Source organism: Mustela putorius, unplaced genomic scaffold, assembly GCF_011764305.1.
Source record: "Mustela putorius furo isolate JIRA1106 unplaced genomic scaffold, ASM1176430v1.1 tig00003972_pilon_pilon_pilon, whole genome shotgun sequence".
Classification (NCBI taxonomy): domain Eukaryota; kingdom Metazoa; phylum Chordata; class Mammalia; order Carnivora; family Mustelidae; genus Mustela; species Mustela putorius.
The window spans coordinates 23,107,306-23,122,568 of NW_025422115.1; positions in this window are offsets into that span (position 1 = coordinate 23,107,306).

The window sequence follows — 15,263 nt, forward strand, 5'->3', positions numbered from 1 at the left end:
GTGAGGCTGGACAACTTTTCATACACTTTCAACACCAACGGTCACATTCTTCCCTGTGACCTCGCTGGTACGGTCCTTCGAAGGGCGCAGCTGTGGCTTTCTCCTATCCTGCTCCTCAGGTCTCCTTGTGTGGGCAACGGGGGTGGATCCAGGGTCGGGTCGCATGAGGGGGAGCAGGGGTCTTGGACCCCCAAACCAGCATTGCACCCAGCTCTGTATGTGGTCTTACATAAGACGAGACGTTTGCCCACCGACACGTGCGGTTCCCGTCAGAAGGAGGGGTCTGGATCAGATAGTCCTGAAAAATCTATGAATCTCTGCTTATCAGAGACAGTTGTGGCTGGCAGTTTGCTATCTACTCAGAAGGAAATGGATCTGAGCTTCAGAAGAAAGAATTTAATTTAGATACTGTGGAAAGCTTCCTGATGTCTCAGGATATTAAACTCCAAAATGAATGATGACGGTCAGGGCAGAATGTCTTTCCAATACAAAGAGCTTCAAAAACAAGATGACTCACTTGTCCTCATACAAAAAGTTTCTCCCTGGCTCTGAGATGGGAGTTCGGAGCTACGCGGGGTCTTTGCAGGTCCCGGTGCACGGGGCTCTACCGTCCCTACCGCTGCGTGCCAAGTCGACTGCCGATGCTTGGCCAATTACCTGTTTCGCCGTGAGCTCATGCGTTACCTAACTCCACGATTTGGTTCATTACACGTGTTAGAAGCAGACACGCTGTCAGACCTAACTTAATGAATTACTAAAATTAGCATTATTGAGAGAACAAACCACGAGGGTACTGCTGGTTTTAATCAATAGTTCAAGGGAGCACGGTTAAAGAATGTCAAAACTCAGCGACACTGTCCCGGAGCTCTGCCTTCAACACTCTGTGTCTGGCGTTTTTAAGGTGCAAAGTGTTTTGGGTGAGGGCGCTTTCTAGTTAAGGGCAGCAGAAACCGCTTTGAACACCCATGCCCTCCCCGCGGCCTGACGGACGACGCGGCAGGGGATTCGCCGGGGCCTCCCGCTCTGGTTAACAGAACCCAATCCGCATCATCTCACTTCTTCTTAATGACTCGGGGTCACGCTCATCACATCCGTTATTAATGCAGAGGGCTGACCTCGCACTTTTCAGAATTCTAGAACATTAGTATGATTTGGGGGGACTGGGGGGTCTCCTCTTCCCTCTCGGCCTCCCCCCTCCACCTCTCTTTCTCTCTGCTCTTTACCAAGCCCCTCCTGGGCCCCGGGCACTGCTCTTCCCGTGGGAATTAGTGGTGATGGTCTAATGGGAGAGGTGAGAGAAAGTTCCAGAAAAGACGTTTCCTGGATGGAGAGACGCTCCCAGGGAAAAGTTGCCTGTGTTAAGTGTTGACTGTGGCCAAGGTCAGGTCAAGGGCTTCAGAGGTATCACCCACCTGGGTCTGCCCATCCCTGGGGGGAGGTTTCCAGTGTAACTCCATGGAGATTTTTTTTATTTTTGTGGCTGTGGGTTTCCTGACCTTAGCAGGTACGAGAAAATACTCCGCTCATCCAAGCTGGGTTTCACGGGCAGTGTTGCTCAGAACCAGGTTACGTTTCTGAAAGGAGCCGGAGCTGCTTTACAGGAACAGGCCCTGTGACCCGCCGCCCAGGAGGGCGAGGACGGGGTCCTGGAGGCGGCGCGCAGACAGCCAGGTGTGGGCAGTGCCCAGGCTCCGGCAGGCTCAGAGCGCACCGGCCCGAAGAGGCTGTTTTTCAGCCCAGCTTTCGGGCTGAGCCCAGAGCCGGGAGTTCTGTGTCCCTGAGCTTTTTTCCTTCCTTCCTGGGGGTCGGTACCAGTGCTCTGTTGAGAAGTCATGGCTGGTCCTTTCTTTGTGTCTCAGGCCCCCTGGACTTCCTTCATCCAACTCTGTGTACCCAACCTGGGCAGCTGGCGTCGCCAAGACGGGGTCCGCGGGACACACTTGTCATCTGGGAAGACGGGCAGGACGCAGGAAGCACGAGGAGCGGCAGGCAGCTTGCATGGAGGCTGGGAGCCCGTGCTCTGGGCGGGGGCCTGGGTTTGTGTCCAGGCTTGCTGAGCCCTACCCAGGTGGTCTCTGGCCCCTCTGTGAAATGGGGGCAGGGGTCATGTTTGCCGCCTGCTCCCGGGGCAGCCTCGGGTCCAAGCGGAGTGGAGAGGGTACACTCTGAGCCGAGCACACGGCAGTGTCCACCCGGCCCGAGGAAAGAGTCCGTTCTTCACCCATTGCTCTTGTCCCCTCCTGGTTCCTGGCCTGTGGGCCCCTCTTTTGCTTGGCCAAGGACCTGGAAACTGGAGATGGCTGAGTTTTTCGCTGGCCCTTTGGGTTTGGCCTGTGTCCGAGGCTAGAAAGACATTCCAGGGACAGGCGACGGGCCAGGGCTCCAAGGAGAGGCTCGCTGTGGGGTGAGCCCCGGGACAAGGTCCCCTGCGGGCAGAGCCAGGAGCAGGACTGGGACTTGAGAGCAGACACGGCCGCCTCCCACCTCTGTTCCCGGAGCCTCCTCTATCCTGTGCAAGGGTGGGGGCTCGGCAGGCGGGGTCATCCCCACCCCGACCCTGCTCCGGCCCTCGTTCTGACCGCTCAGGCATTACCTTCCCAAGGAGAATGAGCCTGCCAGCGGCCAAGTGCAATAAGAGAGTCAGTTATCGAGGCAAGTGATGAGTGATGGAGCTGCTCGCCCTGCCCCCGACCGGTGCCCGCCGGCTCCGCTGCAGCCCACAATTACACCCTAGGTTTGCAAGCTTTTCCGCTGTAAACGGTTTGTTCTTTTTGGGGGGTGGGGGGAATCCGTGCCTGTGTGTGTGTGTGTGTGCGCACGCTTATACATAGGGGGTGGTCTGGGACAGCTGCAAAGCACAGACCTCCAAACCCCCCATGCTTGCTTTGGCCGGCCGCTCTGCTCTGGTCCTTCTCCTGGGCAAGCAGCAGACTGTTCTGGGAAACCATCTTCTCCATGATTTACTGAGCGACGTTTTGGGAACAAGATTAATCGCTAAATGTTCTATCCACTGAACCGGCCCTCCGCGCCAAAAAGTCTGGCAGAAGGAGATGGGGGTTTGATGACCAAGGGCTTTCTCAGAAGTGGTCCTTTCTGGAAGCAGAGCGCATGCACGGGGCACTGGCTGATGGGCCAGACAGCTGGGTTGCAGAAGTCAGCAGTTTAAGTTTCTGGAAAGAACGTGGTGATGGGGGTGGTGGGGGCGCTGGGCTGACCTTGCTGCTTATCGCATGTGCTCAGGGCAGCTGTGCCTGGGCCGAGGGCTTGGGGGGGTGTGTGTGTGTGTGTCTGAGTGTGGACAATTTGTCTCTATCCGCCCTCCCAGTGGACTTGGGATTTGTACCAACGCGGGTTTGAGAATCTGACCCAGCCACTGGGGGAGATTCTTCAGCCCCTCTGTCCCTGCCACACGCAGGGGCAGATCAGAAGATACAAGGGACTTCTCTGAGGCTGGAAGTGTGGCCATCTTCAGTCAGGATCTTGTCTCCAATCTGAAGACCACCCCACCCTTGGTGCCACGCCCACTCCCTTCCTGAGGCTGTTCCCCCGTCGCCCCCATTAGGAGGTCCTCCTTCTAGGCCTCTGGGCCTAGCTCTGGACCGAGCTCCTCCTGGGAAGGTGGGTGGGGCCGGTGAGGAGAGGGGACAGGGGGAGCGGGAGTGGCTGTGGCCAGTCTGGAACCAAGGGCAGGCTCCCTTTCCAGAAAGACTTGTGCGGACAGAGGGCAGAGGGCTGGGGGCAAGTTCCTAGGGCACCTACAGACCAAACCCAGCTTTCTTCCAAGAACCAGCAAGCAGTGCCGCTTGCTAGGTGACCGGCCCTGTCCTCGCCTGCCCGGAGCCCACGCCTGAGGTCCCTCTTTGAGGCTGGTGCCGTCACTTACTCCCTGTCTCGTGTCCCTGTCGCGCATGTGATGCTCCTTCTTGACACTGGCTGGCCCCACCCTCACATTCAAACGCGTGGGGCTTGGGCTTTAAAACTCTCACCCATTATTCAACGTCACATGCTTGTCCCACACCTGGAACTGACTTCCGGAGCGGACACTAGGGAGGAAGGAGAAGGCCCGGCCCCGGCCCCGCGCTCGGGACACGCCCCCCACGCCCGCCTGACGGGTCGCCAGGGCTTGCGCCTTGGACTCCCAGGGACATGATTTCCTGATATTTGCTTCGAAATCGATTCACCTTTAAAAAGGAACTGGATAGATCTCTTCACCAACGAGTGGGAGTGGAAAATTGTTGCTCCTTGCCATATTAAATAGACGGTAACCATGAAAAGAAGGAAAATGGAAACAAAGTATTATTAAAGCTGGCTAGAGGCCTGGCCCGGAAAAGGCTCTGAGCCCAAGGCCTGCTGTGTTTCAAAGGGAGGTTTGGGAGGACTCGGGGGCCACAGACTTACTAGGTGGAGATTTTTCTGGATGTAATCCACAAGACGACAAGAGTTAGACAGGAAACAACTTCTCCTTATGTGATTTCTGGATACAACAGCACATGTTAGCAAACTCAGACCAAGTGCAGCCCTTTAAGTCCCGAGGGGAAACTGAGGCATCAAATGGCAAAGGGAGAAGCCCTGGGTCCGGGGGAGGGAGGGTCCACACTTTTCTGCTTCATTCCCCACCCCCCATGCCTCAATTTCTCTCTTTTCCCTGGACCCAGCCTCAGTGGGATCAGGTGTCAGAGAAGAGCATCGAGCCCCAAACTCAACCCCATGCAGGCCCCCTCGGAGCCCACCAGAACCCCCTCCAGGCTCTTCCTTTGCCTGACGGTGTCTCTCTTGTCTGCCGAAGAACCCCCGGCGGTCCTGTCCCTGGACACCTGATGTCAGCGGGAAAGAAACATGCATCTTCCAAAATCCCTCCGGAAAACCCAAAGGGGAGGTTTAAGCCGGAGCTGAGCGGGGTGCGGAGGGAGTGGCCACCCTCAGGAAGGCGAACCTCCTCGACCCCGACAAGTCATCTAGTTTGGCTTCTTGGCTGCATGGACAGTGCTCCTTTTCTCTCTCCCTCGTTCGAGTGTCCTCCTGTTTGTAGACTGTTCCAGGGCCGTTGCCTGGAGGCTCGTCACCACAGGGGGACTGCAAGGGGGTTCGGGGCTCCGGTTCCGGGGGGATGCTTTCTTGAAGATCACTCCAGCACCCGCTGTTTAGAGCCACTCCCCCCACCCTTCCAGCCCCGGGACACTGTGGGGAAAAGACATAGGTGCCTTTGTGGCCCGAAGGGGTCTTTGATGAGGGGATGGGAAAGTGGGAAGGGGAGGGTTGGGGGCCTCGATAAATGACCCCAAATGATTGATGCCCTGGAAGCAAGGGCACGAGCGCCCCCTCCTTTTCTTTCTCTTGTGAAAAACACAGAAGTTGGCTGTGGAAGGTACAGCTTCCAAACCTCCAAGGGCTTCGTCCGGGAGATAAAGGACCACAAAGAATCCAGTCTTGGCTGAAATAGTATAAGGATAAATGCGGGTTGGGGATGCCGCCTTGGTGGTCCCTGGAAGGGCCTACGTTCCAGGAAAGGACATTTGCCAGCATTGAAAAAACGCGCCCTCCTGCTCCCCGACCGTGTGCGTGGGCGCCCGACCCCAGGCTTTGACGTGTGGGGACAAGAATGGGGGTGACGGGGCATCATTTCTCAAATACCATCTGCGGGAAGCAGGACACCTTGGTGAGGAGGGAAGACATTACATTTCGGCTTCCGGTTTTCTGTCCCCGGGGCCCTTCTGCACAAAGCAGGTGCCGGGGTAGGTCACCTCCACGGCAGGAGTCCTCTAGGACTGCTCAGGGCCCTTGGGGGCTGACCCCCCAGATACCTGCTTCTTCCCTGCTTCTGGTTGGCTTGGAATAGGGGCAGTCAGGGGACACACATCATCAGAGCCTGCCCTCCTGAGCTGTGGCTGTGCCTGTGGGGCTAAGGGACATCAGGAATGGCTCCGGGCCCCCCAAGACCCTTCCATGCTCCTGGCTGGAGAGCCCGGCCCCAGCTCAGCCCCAGCCTATGTCCCGCACGGTGACCAGGGGCCCCTTCAAGGCCCAGATGGGCCGCAACACTCCTTGGCCAAAAATTTCTCAACGTCTCACCGGCTCCTGCTCGGTATGATGTGACCCCAGGACCCTTATCCCCGAAGGTGATGACGTAAGGCCCTCCTGCAACGCTAGTGGGTTCGTCTCCTGGGGCGGCTGCCACAGGACCCCAGGCTGAGGAGCTCGAAGCAACAGGTACTCATTCTCTCACAGTCTGGGGACCAGAAGACAAGTCAAGCTGTCACCAGGGCCCCACTCCTTCTGAAGGCTACAGCAGAGGAGCTCCCCACCTCCTCCAGCTTCTGGGGGCTCCAGGCGTCCCGCGTGCAGCTGTGTCCCTCTGGCGTCTGCACGTCCCCTTCTCTCTTCTCTGCCTCTCTCTCTAATGAGGACACTTGCCACTGAGTTTAAGGTTCGCTTGGACAATCTAGGATGAGCTCATGTCAAGATAATTAGTTTAATTACATTGGCAACATCCCTTTTCCCAAACAACGTCACGTTCCCAGATTCTGGAGATTCGAACGTGGGCTTATCTTTGGGGCACGTTCGGCTCGCTACAGCGGCCGTAGCTGGAGCGGGTGCTTCCCCCTGGGACCTCCCAGCAGCAGACCCAGAGACACGGCTTTGAGCTGAGCAGCGGGTGTGGGAGGGGCCCCCAGGAGATTCCCCCGAGGAGAGGGAGGAAGCCAGACAGACAAGTAATGGGGAGGAACACATGCCGGTCATGGCAATGAGCGACCAAAGCTCAGTTTCTGCAGGCTGATCTCCAGGAGGTGGTTGAAGCAGGCCCCCAGCGCTGCCCCACAGAGGGACAAGGACACCGAGGGCTTCAGCTTTCAACTCCCACCACCCTCGGCTGAGAACTGTGTCTGGGCGTGACAGCTCCTTAGGACTTGGAGCCGGAAGAAAGCCCCGGGCAGAGCCCACGGACCCTAGAAGAGTAGTTTTCCCTGATCCCAGAACCGAGTAGGGGAAGCCAGAGGCTCCCGGGTCAGGGCCGCCTCGGCTCAGCAAGGTGACAGAACGCACAGCTCGGCTCTCCCACTGGCCCCCGCAGTCGCGCAGAGCAGGTCTCTCGCGGATGTTGAGAATGTGAGCTTCAGAGCTAAAGAGACAGGCCTGAGCCAGTACCTTGGCCGTCACTGGGACAACTGCTGGGCCGCAGGAAACAGTGGCCTCAACCCAAGGAGGGGTTCCCTTGGAGCATTTTGTGGGGACAAAGCAGTCACTCGCTATTGCTTCTTCATTGGGCCAAGCAGCACCCAGGCAACAGAGAGCCGGGTCCTCCCCAACTCGTGAACTCAGCCCTGGGCTGGGCAGTTTCTGGCGCCCACGTCTACTGTTCCTGCTTCCAACAAAGTTTCCTTAGTTTTCCTTTGGGATTTATTTCCCTGGGGAGGGGAGGGTCAGGGTGGGCCTGATGGCACCAGCTGCAACCAGGATGGGTACAAGACCCAGCAAACAGGGGAAGCCAGTACGCACGTCCCAACCCGGGTCACCAGGGCTCAATCTCTGCCCTCCCAGGGGAACCTTGCGTGAAAGAAGCCCTCTCTCTCTGGCCCCTCACTGCAGGGACCCAAGCCAGGTGCTCTGGAGGCCCTTGTGGTTTCCCAAGAAGAGCAAACCTGAGCACAGGGTCTTGGAGGGGACAGTGGCATTGTGCGGTGATAGGCACCGTTCTGATGACATTCGAGGCTGGACCTGGCACCTCCATCATCATCCTAGGATGGTGAAAGCTCTCTTGGATCTGCTGGTTACGCCGATGTCAGGACTCCGCTGCTGGTGGCCCCCAGGGTCCCAGACTTCCAGGCTCCCAGCGGAAAAGAACATGCCCTCGTCCCCCCAGTGAGTCTGGGAATGAGCTCTGATGGGACCGCCTGGGTCACATGCTCATCCCTCAGCCATTCACAGTGATCAGGATTTTGCTGACTAATTTAGGGTAGAGATGTTGGCCTTCCTAAAGATCCCAGGTGTGAACTCCAGTCAAAACACCTGGGCTGAGAAGAGGGAATTAGATCCTCCAGGAACATCAGGAGATGGTTACGGGAAGAAGAATGTCACTTGAAGGAAGATGATGTGTCCCCTGGGGTCCTTTTCATGCAAATCCCAACAGCACCTTCAAGAGGTGGGTCCTACTAGGACCCAATTTTCAGGTGAAGAAGAGAGGTACAGAGAGGTTAAGTAACTTGGGCAAAGACACACAGCTCATAAGTTTTAAGAAGATTCCAGCACAGCTACAAGGTTCTCTGCACCGCTCCCGACAGACTTCTTGCTATCATTGGTCATCTCCTCTCGTCCCTTTGTGGTCCCTCCACGCCAGACACACAGTAGCCCTAGGAATACTGCTCAGTTGTGTCTGCGGGTGTCTTCTTTTGGTATTTGTGTGACTGTTTATTTTTTAGAGCTTCCAAAGACTGCAGAGTGTGCCCAAAGGCAAAACACATCAATTTTTACTGCAAATTATTTTTGTTAATAAATGATATATAAGTTTATGCATCCTAATTAACCAAAAATTATTTATTGCTACAATTAAAACGAAGTCGTGTAAATGACTGCAATTTTAAGCTCTTGACAAAGCGATGAAGTCCATTAATGCTTCTCTGCCTCACTGAGGCTTCGTGAAACCCCGCCAGCAGCTGCCTTCCTGCACCTCCACCATGGAGCTTGCACGGGGCAAATTCAGAGAATCTATGGATCTGGGTCCAGTGGATAATGAACTCCAGGCTGGAGGTTGTTCTAAACCCTCAGTGAGGCAATAATTGTCATCTTTGGACTTGGTATATCAAGGAGGGAACTATAAATCTCTAGCACCACCGATCCAACCAGAGCCAAGGTATGTGGAGGGAGTTAAGGGGCCCCTCCCTTTTGGCTGGCCAAGAAGAGCCAGGTTCTTTCAGCTGCTGACCCTCACCACCCCTGCCTTGTCCTATGACTTCCTTGTCATGGGGAACCAACTTGTAATGTCCTCTCTTCCCCCCAGGCTATCATTTATCCATCCACGTATCCATCTGTCCATCCATCCATCTGTCCATCCATCCATCTGTCCATCCATCCATCCATATATCCATCCAATCATCCGTCCATCCGTCTACCCATCCAAGCATCCATCTATCCCATGAATATGCACTGCAACAGGATACCAGTAGCTATTTTCCTGGGCACAGAACCACATGGGATTTTGGGTCAAACCAACTCCTATTTATTGAGCACCTACACTGTGCAAGGTGGGTCCTCCTCTCCTGCAACACAAACCTTGTCCCTTGCTGTAGGTCTTCTCCTCTCTTCCACGGGGCTGCCTTTGCCCACTCAGCATACACTGCTGTGTCACTCCTTCAAACCCCCAGTTTCACCTCTTCCTATAGGTGAGACTCCACCACACGGCCCTCGACAGCCCTCTCATTTGATACATGCTGCTCTTGCTTCCTCTTCTAGATCCTAAGGGTCTTCCATGGAAGGAGTATCTTGGACACATCTTCTTTTGTCCCACAACACCTGGCACAACTATGGTGGCTGCCTGTGATGCTTAAAAAGCTCGGGAAGCTTGGACACCCCCAACAACAGGAAGCCGGAGTCATTCACTCACTCATTCATTCATTCAGTAGAAAAACTTGCAGGACACCCACCATGTGTCAGGGACCTGGGTTTTGTGAAGAGGGCTAAGACAGAGTTCCTCCCTTGTGGAGCTCAGGGGCTGCTTTAGGAGGGAAGGAGCTCAGTAGGATCCCAACTCAATATGGTAGATACTAGGATGGGGCAGAGAGACCATGGGAAGCAGAGGAGCCCTGGACCCCGGCTACAGGAGCTGGGGAAAAGACTGTCAGGTATCCATGGACCCACCAGTTTGCAGGGAGGGGAAAGGAGAGAGAAGAGGAAGGGACACATGCACGAGACCTATAGAAGCTGTCCTCACCCACACTTCGCCATCTCTCGCGCACACCCATGTGACTGTCAGCCCTGACCCAGAGCTACTGCCTCACTTTGCAGATGAAGAAACTGAGGCCAAGAGGAGCAGAGCCTTGTCCAAATGGCCAGTGACCAGAGGGGAAGCCTACCTCTCCTACCAGCCCAGGCCGTCTCTGTCCACGTGTCCCTCCAGCCTCTGCCACATCTTGGATGCGACTAGGCAATGGGGAACGCATGGCCTCTTCTGCATGTGTGGGGGATGCCCATGAACTTCTGGGAGGAGGCTGTCCTGTGCGGGCGGCATCGCGGGGTCCAGCATGCTTGTCTGCTGGGGGTGTCTGCAGGGTGACTCTGCATTCTCAGGGGTCCCTGATAGATGTTCCCATCAATGCACCGTGTCCTCCGTGTGTGTCTCCCACTTCGGCATACTCGGGAATTCAAGGGCAATCTGCAAACTGCAAAGGGAGCCATGTGCCATTGGCTTGCCAAGGAGCAGGGAAGCAAGGAGCCAGGACAGCGTCCTGTGGGGACACCCAGCTCCGCCCCGTCCCTGGTCCCATGAGAATTCCGGAGGTGTGAGGAGACAGAATGGTCTCCTCTGCTTGTGTCCAGGGAAAAGACACAGGCAGGAGATTGCAGTGAAAGAAAGAAAGGGCAGAGATGAATTAAAGATACTTTGAAGAAATTTGCGGCTGTAATTCACAGAAATAAACATGTTAAGGACCTTTGTTACCACCAAGCTCTGGCAGAGGAGCAGGTCAACCATGAGTGGGGCTGAGACGGAATGCAGGATGTCCAGTTCCATGAGAATGTCAGGAAAACTGTGATAATCGTATAGTGTTTCTCTAGTTCTCTTTCTCTCTGCTAGATACTACACGGGACATACTTATACTAAAAGCATTATCTGAAATTCTAATTGAACTGGATGTCCTGGTTTTCTTTTTCTTTTGTCTTTTTTTCTTCTGCTAAATCTGGGAACCCTGAGCCCAAGCTCACAGACAAATCTGGGTTCAGATCGTGATTCTGCCTGTTATGAACGGGGTGGCCTGGGGTGTGTCACTCTGCCTTTCTGAGCCACATTTCCCATCTGCAAAACAGGGAGCAGCTAGCACGGAGGCCACGTAGGCTGTGGAATGAGTGGAACAGAAGCATGGGAGGAACAAGCAGGGGCTCAAACAGCAGGAGGTGATAAATTGTGTTTAATGAGCAGCCTGGAGATGGGCAGCAGCACAGAGATGTCACCGGAAAGTCACATTCTGCCCCTCGTTCTGCTGTGCCATCCTCATGGTCACAATAGGGTTGCCATAGCTCCAAGCATTATGTTCTCACACAATGACATTCCAAACAGGACAGAAGGGGGTACGAGCCAAAGAATTTTCTCTTTAATGAATTTCTCTTTATTCTGGGGGCGGGTAGATCATCTCTTCCAGAAGCCCTTTAGGAGATTTTCATTTTGCATTTCATTGTCTGAAAGTGGGTCCTGTGCCCACGCCTACACCAATTGAGATGAAGGAGAATAGGATTTCAGTGGCTGCGATGAGTCAGCGCTCTCTGTGGAGCTGGGCGCACTGTCACACATAATCAGGGCTCTATTCACAAGGACAAAAACGAGCGCTGGGTGCATGGTCAGTCCTTCTGCAACTTGTAAAAGTAATGCGGACGAAGAGAGCCGCCGGTCCCTGAGTTCTCACTGTGAGCGGGTCACCGGGTTCGGCTCGTTCCTCCCTGCCCCTTCCAACCTCTGCCCCGCGGGGGAGCAGCAGGTGGGCGCCCCTGGGCTCAGCCCTGGGTTCACAGGCTGAGCCGCATCGGTCAGCCCCTGCTGGGATGACAACCGCGCAGCCCACGGGGGCTCCCACCCCACTTCCCGAGTTCCCTGCGCCCCAGCTCCACTCTGCTGGGAGGAGCTCTAAGCCGCCCCCCCCCCCAGCCACCCGACCCTGCCATCGCACAGGGGTGGGAGGGAGCCGGGGGTGCGCGCTCTGTCCGGCGCCCGCGCCCTGCAAGCGAGGCGCAAATATTCTAGGCCAAAGCAACGATGTCCAGAGCTCGGATGGTGCCCTCTCCCTGCCCTCCAGGGGCACTTGATGGGACGGGTGACCGTGGGTCCTGTGGGTCCCCTTCAGGCTCCGTGCGTTTGGGACCTGTTGACTGGGGAGGGTTTCAGACATCGGACCTCAAGGACGTCCAGGCCCTTTGGTCACGGGGAGTGACCCCCCCCACACACACACACAAAGGAGATCGGGCAGCTGAGGGACAGTCCGCCCGGGTCAGATGTGGAGCAAATGGGAAGGAGGGGCCGCGCAGTGGTGCTCGGACCTGCTTCCGACCCATGAAAAGGAAGCTTAAAAAGCCCTTGGGTGCCGAGACCAAGCCAGGCCCTGTGCCAGGAGGGGCTCAGCAGTGGGGCCCCCGCCCGACTTCCACCTGCTCCCAGCAGACCTCTGGGTCTGAGGTCTATTTCTGTCTGTGGGCGGCAGACCCTTCTCTGGCTGACTCTGTCCCCTTCTCTCTCGGTCTGTCTCTGCCTTTCTATCTCGTCTCTGTCTCTCTGCCTGTCTTCATGGCTCTGTCTCTCTGTCTCTTTCTCTATCTCTGTCTCTGTCTCTGTCTCTTTCTGTATTTTTGTGTTTCTGTCCGTCTCTGTCTCCATTTCTCTGTTTCTCTGTCTCTGTCTCTCTTTCTGCCTCTGTCTCTCTCATTCAGTCTCTGTCTCTCTGTCTTTCTGCCTCTTTCTCTATCTCTTTTTCTGTGTGTCTCTGGCTATCTCTGTCTCTGTATTTGTCTCTGTCATTCTCTTTGTCTCCATGTTTTTTTGTTTTTGTCTCTGTCTCTGTCTTTCTCTCTTACAGTCTCTTTCTATCTCTCTTTCTGTCTGTCTCTACCTCTGTCTCTCTGTCTCTCTTGTCTCTTTCTGTCTCTTTTTCTCTGTATTTTTCTGGTCTTATCTCTGTCTCTTTCTTTGTCTCTCTCTGTCTCTGTCTCTCTGTATTTCTGTTTTTGTTTCTCTCTTTGTCTCCTTCTTTCTGTCTCTGTCTCTAGTTTTTGTCTTTCTGTCTCTGTCTTTGTTTCTTTCTGTCTTTCTCTATTTCTGTTTTTATCTCTGTCTCTTTCTCTCTCTTTGTCTCTTTCTGTCTTTGTCTGTCTCTGAATGTCTCTGTCTTTCTGTCTCTGTCTTTCTATTTTTGTCTCTGTATTTCTGTCTCTGTCTCTGTCTGTCTTCCCAGATTTTTCTGTTTTTGTCTCTACCTCTGTCTCTTTCTCTATTTCTCTGTCTCTTTCAGTCTCTGTCTCTTGGTCTCTGTCTTTCTCTGCCTCTTTTTGTCTCTCTGTCTCTGTCTAGCTCTATCTCTGTCTCTTGTCTTTTTCTCTGTCTTCGCTTTTCTTCCATATTTTTCTATTTTTATCTCTTTCTGTCTCAGTCTCTGTCTCTCTCTGTCTCTATTTCTTTCTGTCTTTCTATCCTGTCTCTGTCTTGGTCTCTTTCTGTATTTTTCTGTTTTTGTCTCTATCGCTGTCTGTCTCTATTTCTCTGTCTCTGTCTCTTTCTGTCTCTGTCTATCTCTGTCTCTTTTTCTCTTTGTCTTTCCATATTTTTCTGTTTTTGTTTCTGTCTCTTTCTTTCTCTTTCTCCCTGTCTCTGTCTTTTTTTCTTTCTCTATGTCTCTCTCTGTCTCTATCTCTGTCTCTGTCTCTATCTCTGTCTCTGTCTCTTTCTGTCTTTCCCTCAGTATATTTCTGTTTTTGTCTCTCTCTCTCTTTTTCTGTCTCTTTCTCTCTGTCTCTACTTCTGTCTTTCTGTCTCTTTCTGTCTGTCTCTTTCTGTATTATTCTGTTTCTGTCTCTGTCTCTGCCCCTTTCTTTCTCTGTCTCTATATTCTCTGTTTCTGTCTCTTTCTGTCTCCGCCTTTCTCTTTCAGTCTGTCTCTCTGTCATTTTGCCTCTTTCTCTGTCTGTCTGTCTGTCTCTATCTGTCTCTTTCTCTTTCTCTCCGTATTTTTCTGTTTTTGTCTCAATCTCTGTCTCCTTGTCTTTCTCTTTTGTTGTCTCTCTGTCTCTATCTTTCTCTGTCTCTTTTAGTCTCTGTCTTTTTTTGTCTGTCTCTGTCTGTCTCTATCTCTGTCTCTTTGTCTCTTTCTCTCTGTATTTTTGGTTTTTGTCTCTATCCCTGTCTCTTTCTTTCTGTCTCTATTTCTCTGCGTCTCTGTCTCTTTTCATTCTCTTTCTTTCTCTGTCTCTGTCTTTGTCTCTTTCTGTCTCTGCCTTTCTGTATTTTTCTGTCTTTGTCTATCTCTGTCTTTGTCTCTGTCTACCTCTTTCTCTCTGTATTTTTCTGTTTGTCTCTGTTTCTTTCTTTGTCTCTGTCTCTTTGTCTCTATCTCTATTTCTTTGTCTTCCTGTGCCTCTCTCTGTCTCTGTCTCTTTTTCTCTCTTTCAGTCTCTGTCTTTCTCTTTCTCTTTGTCTCTGTCTCTTTGTCTCTTTCTGTCTCTGTCTCAAAATGTCTTTGTCTCTTTCTATCTCTGTAACTTTCTGTTTTTGTCTCTGTATTTCTGTCTCTGTCTCTTTCTGTCTCTGTCTCTATCTCTGTTTTTCTGTTTTTCCAGATTTTTCTGTTTTTGTCTCCATTTGTCTCTTTCTTTCTCTTTTACTCTTTGTCTCTATTTCTCTGTCTCTGTCTCTTTCTCTCAGTCTCTGTCTCTCTCTTTTTTCATTCTCTTTCTTTCTCTGTCTCTATCTCTGTCTCTTTCTGTCTCTGCCTTTCTGTATTTTTCTGTTTCTGTCTCTATCTCTATTTCTTTCTGTCTCCCTGTCTCTGTTGCTATCTCTGTCTTTGTCTCTATCTCTTTCTCTCTGTATTTTTCTGTTTGTCTCTGTTTCTTTCTTTGTCTCTTTCTCTTTGTCTCTGTCTCTTTCAGTCTCTGTCTTTCTCTTTGTCTCTGTCTCTTTGTCTCTGTCTGTCTCTGTCTCAAAATGTCTTTGTCTCTGTCTTTCTGTCTCTGTAACTTTCTGTTTTTGTCTCTGTCTTTCTGTCTCTGTCTCTTTCTGTCTCTGTCTCTCTGTCTCTATCTCTGTTTTTCTCCGGATTATTCTGTTTTTGTCTCTATCTGTCTCTTTCTCTGTCTTTTACTCTTTGTCTCTGTCTCTATTTCTCTGTCTCTGTCTCTCTTTCTCTCAGTCTATGTTTTTCTCTGTCTCTTTCAGTCTCTGTCTCTTGGTCTGCGTATTTCTCTCTGCCTCTTTCTCTGTCTCTATCTGTCTCTGTCTCTATCTCTCTCTCTTTTTCTCTGTCTTTGTCTTTCTCTCCATATTTTTCTGGTTTTGTCTCTATCTCTGTCTCTTTCTTTCT